Source organism: Schistocerca nitens, chromosome 8 (assembly GCF_023898315.1).
Source record: "Schistocerca nitens isolate TAMUIC-IGC-003100 chromosome 8, iqSchNite1.1, whole genome shotgun sequence".
Taxonomy (NCBI): Eukaryota; Metazoa; Arthropoda; class Insecta; order Orthoptera; family Acrididae; genus Schistocerca; species Schistocerca nitens.
The window spans coordinates 479,437,144-479,445,284 of record NC_064621.1 but is presented as its reverse complement, the minus strand read 5'-3'; positions in this window follow the sequence as shown (position 1 = coordinate 479,445,284).

Genomic DNA, 8,141 nt, shown 5'->3' with positions numbered 1-8,141 from the left:
GTCATCAGTCCCCTAGAACTTAGAACTGCTTAAACCTAACTAACCTAAGGACATCGCACACATCCATGCCCGAGGCAGGATTCGAACCTGCGACCTTAGCGGTCGCGCGGCTCCAGACTGTAGCGCCTAGAACCGCTCGGCCACTCCGACCGGTGCCAAAGAGAAACAAGCCAGAAATAAGTGATCACGTTTCTGTATCTGGGATTGTACAGTTTCGTGATCATAACACGTAAACCATACTGTCAGCCTGTTAACCGTACAATGAAGTTTAAGACTACGTCTAGTGGGCGTCGGTAGTTTCGTTTTCGTGAAAACAACTTTGTGATACTAATGTTGAAAACGGTTGTGCGTACAGCGGTGTCAGTGTACACTTCGTTTTTGACGTCTTGTGAATATTGAAACATCAAATACTGAAACATCATTTTCGTTTGAAATGGAAGTTTTCGCATTCAGATTGTCAGTTGCAAAGTTAAAGACTGTCTGTCTGAAAACAGTCAAATTTGTTTTGATTCGGGCTTGGTAAAGAGAAGACATCAGTTGGGGTGCTTAGAGTCTTTAATGAAAAAACCTAAAAGATCATTCATGTAGTGAGGAGGAGAAGGACAGAGCGAAATGGGTGGGGGGGGGGGGGTGGGAGGGTGGAAGGGAGGGAGTAGCGGACGGGTAGAAAGAGGGGCATGACGAGATGGACAAAGAATGTGGTGGTGGAGTAGGCGGGTAGGGTACATATTTGCACATTTGTGTAGCAGTGCTCTCAGTGAAGCTAGCAATTTCGTCATTTTCTTCAGGATGGATTACCATAACAGCACCTACTAAATTGTCTAAATGCAGTAAGGGATTTTAATGACTTTTCATTTGTGTAAGACGGACGTTAGAACAACGTCATCTTGACATAAGGAAAGAAGGTACTGTAATGAGTGAACCATGACGGCCAAAACTGGAACTGCAAATGGCATAACCTCTTTTGGCATGTGGAGACACTTACATGTCTCTTCCCTGTTCAATAACATCTTCCAGTTCCCACAATTCGCGTTTTATTCTCAGGTAACTGTGATGCCATTCATCAACTGAAAGAATACATGTAGATGAGGCATTATAGTTTTCAGGTGTCTGTTCATTTTTCGATTTCATACAGTACGTAAAAAAAAGAAATATTGTCTATTACAGTTCTGAATATAGTGTAATGAGTATAGCGGGCAGGGGCACTACAAATGTAGTGTGTGAACAGTAAGTTGGAAAAGTGGGTCTCCAGGGGAGCGTGCCAGAGATAAGTCCCTGCAGTCGCACTGTCCTCTGTGTCGTCGATGGCTCAGTCGCCGGCACAGTAGCTCAGCGTGTTCGGCCAGCGGGTTAGCTGCCCTCTGCAATAAAAAACTGAGTGGATAGATCTCCGGTGAACTTCAACGGGTGTCATGGGACGTCCGCCCCGAACTAATGCAAAGAACTGTATCGAACAAAATGAGATTGAAAAAAAAAATTAAAATAAAGTCGGATAGAGCGTCTGCCATGTAAGCAGGAAATCCCGGGTTCGAATCCCGGTCGGGGCACACATTTTCAAGTGTCCCCGTTGATATTTATCAACTCTTGTAAGCAGCTTATGGTCTGGATTTCATTATAATTTCATTCTTAGAGAGCTGCAAGATCGCCAATGGTCTCTGTCCTTTCGGACATGTCTGAAGGAACAGATACCATCTTCATATTACAGTTCTTATAAGACAGCGTCGTAGAACGCCAACGTCAACGCTTATGAGTTTGTCTTTCGCGTAAAACCTCTTCAGCAAGTAGCTGTTCGGGGCCGGAAGTTGCTCTTCTCCGACTTTCGGCAACAAAGCTTTCCGCTTCGGAGATATTAACTTTTATATATCCATCATTAACTCCGCGTTGTATTCTTCAAGTAGCTCCCGAATTTGTGCAGCCGTCCTCTCAGCAAAGTTAGCAATTTCGTCAGTCGCTTCATGATAGCATGATGTTACCATAACAGCACCTACTAAATTTTTCCAAATGCAGTAAGTGGTTTCAAGCACTTTATTAATAAACATGAAGTCGTGGGCTCTCCGAGGCAGCATATCTCAGGTTATGGAAATATTTACTAACTACCTGAGTACGCAGCGATGGCCTGGTTTGTATTTATTTTGTTAGCCCATCTCCTTCTTCCTCCTCTCATTGTACATCACCTCTGCCCTCCTCTCTGTCCTTCTCCCTCTCCTCTCTGTGCATCTGCTCCTCCCCCCATCTGTCAATCTCTCCTCCCCATTTCCTAGTTCACCTCCTCTTGCCTTTCTCTGTCCATTTCCCTCTCTCCCTGTCCATCTCCTCTTTCCGTCGCATGTCCTGAACCATGTGTCGTCCAGTGATATAATTTTGTAGGTACACTCAGCAGCAAATGTGAATATTGTCTGCTAAATGTATTACGAATAGAGTTAGTAGCAAAGAAGCAACAAATGTGAACGTCATGACTAGTGTTAGGATCGATATGCACTTAAAATCCAAGAAATATGCGCCAAAACTCCTCGAAATATGCAGTTAAAATATGCTCTTACTGCCAATATATGCCTTTAAGTATGCAGCTAAAATTCTTTAATTATGCTTTTCTCTTACATAAATTCTTTAAAATATGCATCTTGCTTGGGAAAATTAATGAATAACCATCAAACATTTTCAATAATGGCTATAATTCAATGAATAAAATGAAGTATAACATAAGTACTTACACGATAAGTTTGGTAAATTCTAAAAATTAGAGTTTGTTTGAACTACCAACATTTTTTCCGTATTCTCTACATGAAAATTTTTCCTGTGGTCAGATAATAACATTTTTAATCGTGAAAATGATCGTTTAACATCACATGACACTACAGGCAAAAATTAAAGAGCAGCGACATCGGACGACGTGAAATCATTTAGATCCTGGGAGCGTTTCTCTCCTTCCAGTAACTGAACGATTTTCCGAATCGTAGGCCAACCAGGATTTCTATGAAGAACTGTATCCAATTTTCTTCTAAGTCTCTCACCGATCGGAGGTGGCCAAATCTTGCTCTGTGTCCTGAGTCCTTCGACGAGAGCCACTGCCTTCCTAACTTCCACGTTACGAGTCTCAAGTTTCTCAGTTAGGTCTGTAAGGCCACTCAAGTGCACTCGTATGAAAGATAGGCTGTGTAACACGTTATGATTCTTCAGGGCGTCCTTGGCTTTTGGTATGGCTAAATTTTAACTATCTTCAAAGCCCTTTAGGACCTGGAACAAGAAAGTAGTAATCTAGTGAACGTCGGTTTCAAGCTGAAAATTTCTGTATCGAGAAATAAGCTTAATATTGGAATTCTATGTTGTGTTCGTTTTCTTTGCTTATTCAATTTATCCAGAACTACATACGTATCTGTACCTCTTCAACGTTTCTGTGGTTGTCTGCTTAATAGTTTGCAGCTGAAATCCACGTTCCCCACCTCGTCAAGACTGGTTCAGGTGGCAGAGGACAGTCAGGGTGAGCAGTCTTGGAAGCTCTCACTCGACTTGGTGCCTTGATGAAAACCTTATTTGCCGAAGATATAAGGCTGTTGACCTATGGCAATGTGGCTCTGATCTCTTCTGCTACTCGATGGATGCCATAAGCCAGACGCGTGAGGTGAATAACTTCAGGGTAAAACACCCGGAGACACTCTGTGGCCTTCAGAATATATGTGGCACTACTCGTCACAATGGCCAAAACCTTGTTCTCCCCACGTTTCTGATCTTCACTTCTCCATAGCACGCCTGAAAGAAAATCAAAGGATTTTTAACGAATTTTACAACTTTTGTATTATTTTATTATTGGCCTGGGACATGATGTGAAAAACTACTTATTGGCTCGGGATATGATATTACCTATAATTTATTTTAAGCTATTCAATATTGGCGAAACTTACACAATGCTTTCTGCACTGTGCGTGCAATCATGGCGTGTGTCGTTCGTTTCACTTCTTTGCACAGTATGAGATGTCCTCGTCCAGCCTTATCAGCAGAGAGTTTTCCAACTATGAAGTGCACCATATACCTACCGCAAGAATCAGTGGTTTTGTCAACGGATAGCCAGACTGGAGAATCGCGAATTTCTTTCCTAATATTCTCCAATGTCTGTAATAGAATAAAATGGCCCTGAGCACTATGGGACTCAACATCTTAGGTCATAAGTCCCCTAGAACTTAGAACTACTTAAACCTAACTAACCTAAGGACACCACACACACCCATGCCCGAGGCAGGATTCGAACCTGCGACCGTAGCAGTCCCGCGGTTCCGGACTGCAGCGCCAGAACCGCTAGACCACCGCGGCCGGCTGTCTGTAATAGAGAAACTAAATTAAAAGATACACATAAACAAGTGGACACTACTTAGTGGACATACACACGAAAACAAACTATATCGGTTTTAGCACCTACCTATATTTTAACTATTTTCTTACGTATATATTTAATTCGCACAAAAAGTTAGATTCTTTAAAAATAAATTTACTTTCTTTTTTGCAGTGAACGTTTCGAAACAGACTGTCTCCTTCTCCAGTCCTTTCTTCATCTGTCTTTTACTTTCTTGAAAAACTTCTCTGACTTTAAATTTAGTTTTTTTTTACGTTCAAGTAACAATGTTCATTTTACAAAAATAAACATTCAACCATAATTTAAATTTATTTTCCGAGGTTATTTTTTCGAATTAAACGATTATGACTTTGGCCCACGTATATAACAAATTATATCAATTGAATTTCACATACCTATGTTCATAAAAATTACCGAAAAACCTTACCTTTTCATACAATGGATCCACATAGTTCTTTCTGAGCGTTGACTCGTGAGGAATATCTTTTCCTGTTGATTATTTCAAGCAGGTCCTTAATCCTTCATTCTCCAGCTTATTCAAGGGGATGTTTGCCCGCAAAGATCTTCATTGAAATCACTTTTGTCGTCCATATACTTCGCAAACGAAGATCATGGTTGCTGTGAAGTTTTTAACCGTGCCTTGGTTACGTTGTTCTGTTGCTGAGATGTCTTTTTGTGCTGATCCAGTTGAAATTTTCTCAACCCTGACCTAAAGCGTTGGAGAAGTGAATAAATATCAATAAATACGTACAATTGTACAAAAATGTAAAAGAACAGTGTGTACCCGAGAGATGGCCGCTCAAAAAAAATTAAGACTACAAATATGTTTCTAAAAATGGGAACTTCGATCCTCTCCTAACACTTTACATTTTTTTTTTTTTTTAGTTTGCAAGAACACCGAAGGAAATTCCTAAAGGTTCTTTTTTTCCTTACCATTCGTTCATAGAAAACATGCAAGCAAATTTACAAATGAACTTCATAATTGTTTTAATTTCTCAGAAACATTATCGAAAAAGAAAAAAGAAAAACAAAAACAAAATTAAACTTACCTCTTTTACGCATTTTCCGTCCGTTGTGAAAGCACAATCGCCCCTGATCCATTTCCGTAAATTCTTGGTTTTTGGCCTGGGCATATTCGTAATCTGAAGAAGGTAGCAAAGAGTCGATATGAACAGCACTGAAACACACGCAAGAATGATTCATAAATTATTCTGAAATGCCGACAATAGCTAGCAGGTCTTTGTTGGCGCACTGCAGGTGTCAGGTGAGCGAAGTAAACGCGAATTAAATGCGACCAACAAATACCGAAGCACGTTTCTGTTCCGACAATCCATCTTGCAACAACGAACCATCACAAGTCTTTAGCATCCTTATCCGAGAGCGTACCTAAGTGGAAAAACAAGACTATGTCCCTCCATAAGCTACCCACGATTACCTAAACGGCTTTTATTCTGATGGCTCGTCCTGTGTCACCTCATTTTGGAAGTTTATTGGCCTAATATTCTGGGAGGTTCTTCGGTTGTCAGGGAACAAAATGAACCTCAATATGACCTCTAAATGTCAAAAATATGCATATTTACGGCCATTTCCTCTAAATATGACAATAGTATGCTCAAACTCCAAAAATATGCATTTTAAATTTGAATTTAAAGTAGCCTAGTACCTCAAAAATATCGTAATTCATAAAGATACAACACCAGGTCCCGTCAAAAAATGATATGCAAAATCCGAACTCTAGTCATGACGTCACGCCTGATGCTACAGTTTTACTGCATGAACAGCGAAAATGTCATATGCGATAAACTTTTTCTTTTCATTATTTTGTGGGGTTGACAGTGAGAGGAAGTTTCGTAAATGTTTGAGATTATGTCTAAAGTCTGTTGAAAGTCATTAAGTGTTCTCGTTTCCAAACAATAGAAAGTACGCATAGTAGCTATATGTTATCCAACGTGTACATTACACAACAAATAGTGATGGAGTATGGAATAAACACAATGAAAATTGTATAGCCATTGTATTCATTACTACGAATCGTATTACGTTGATATGTGCTGCCATCCAAGAAAAGCATTTTCACAAATGATAAAGTTGAAACTCAAAGAGTAAACAGCTTTTTCAATGAATAAAACGTGTCGCGAATGCAGGAGGTAACGATCGTTTCACAACAATTCCCGCAAACAATACGTCATTTTGACGTAACGCACAATGTCGACGACCATATGATCGGCTATCGACTTTCGTTAGCATTCGAAACGGGACTCTCATAAGATTTCAAGCGCGCCTACCGGATACTTATAAAACACCTCATTCATTTAATGGTTTATTATAATTATTGCTGTAATAAAATGTCACGTGTGATTCATTGACGGTTGATACCTTCATGTAATAGTGGTCTCTTAGGAGTAAATTATTATCGCCAATAATTTACAAACTAAGAATGAAACACACTTGTTTTATAATTTGCAGTACGTAGTTTTAGTCTAACGGAGCACTGAAAATTTATCACAAACACTTCTCCATTGTCATTAAATGTCACGCATCAACGATAAAGTCTTCAAGAGAGAATATGAAATCAAAGATCGGAGATAAACATCACATGGTTAAGTTCTACCACAATGAATGACGTCGTGGTTTCTGAAGTCGAAAGTTTAGCTCGCATTCCGTTACCTGCAATTTCTTTCATGTTCGCGTTGTTAACACGTTGTGTTACTTTGTTATGAATGTAATACAAGTATGTTCTGCAGTCGTTCATGTTATTTACATTCAGTCTTATCTGAGAACGAAGTATGAAGTAAATATTTAGTAATTCCCTAGTATGTGGTTAGGTAGGCACCTAAGAGGACAGATTAAATTGCTGCTATTGAAATGAGCAACAATAAAATTCATATTCTTCCTTCTGATAAACATTTGGCTCTTCATTTCCGAGTACGTGCCGCCTTTCGAGTGTGTGGTTAGGAAGGAACCCGAAAGGAGAGTTTAAATTTCTGCGAGTGAAACAAGGAGCATTACAATTCTTATTCTTCCTTGTAACAAATATTTCGCTCTTTGTTTACGAATGTGTGGCGTTTTTCGAGGGTGTGGTTAGGCAGAACCCTAAGAGTACACTTTAAATGCTGCGACTAAAACAAGCTGCAACCAAATTTTTATTGTTTCTTCTCACAAATATTTGTCTCTTTATTTCCGAATGTGCAGCGACTTCCAAGTGCGTGTTTGTAGGCAGCAACCTAATAGGACAGTTTAAATTGCTGTGAGTGAATCGAGGAGCAATAATATTCGTATTCGTCCTTGTCTACAAGTCGATAGGTGATCATACGGTCCTCGATATTGCGCGTGACGTGAAAATGGCGTCATGTTTGCGGGATTTGTTGTGAAAAGAACATTACCCGAATTCAGTTAGTAGGAAAGACGTAATAAGTTGAAACGTCACGCCTATGCGAAAATTAACAGCGAAATTGCAGTAAGCGAAAATTTTTTTCTCCTTTGATCATTTTGTGGGGTGTGTCGGCGATAAAAAGTTTCTTTTCTCAAATACTGTATGAGTAAGTTCTGGGTACTCGTGTCTCATAAACCGATCCTGGTGACTGTGATGAACCACTCTCTGTCCTCAGATTGGGACTGACTGATGCGAATGACGTAAAACATTTAAAACCAAGCCGCCGTTGTCGTCTTCCCGCTCAAATACAGCTTTTCATGTTGAAGCAAAAAATCGTCACCAGTATTCGTTTGTAGATATAGTTCTTGTTTAACAGGCGTCGATCCCTCACATAACGTGTCTGATCGTGAGCAGGGTCGTATT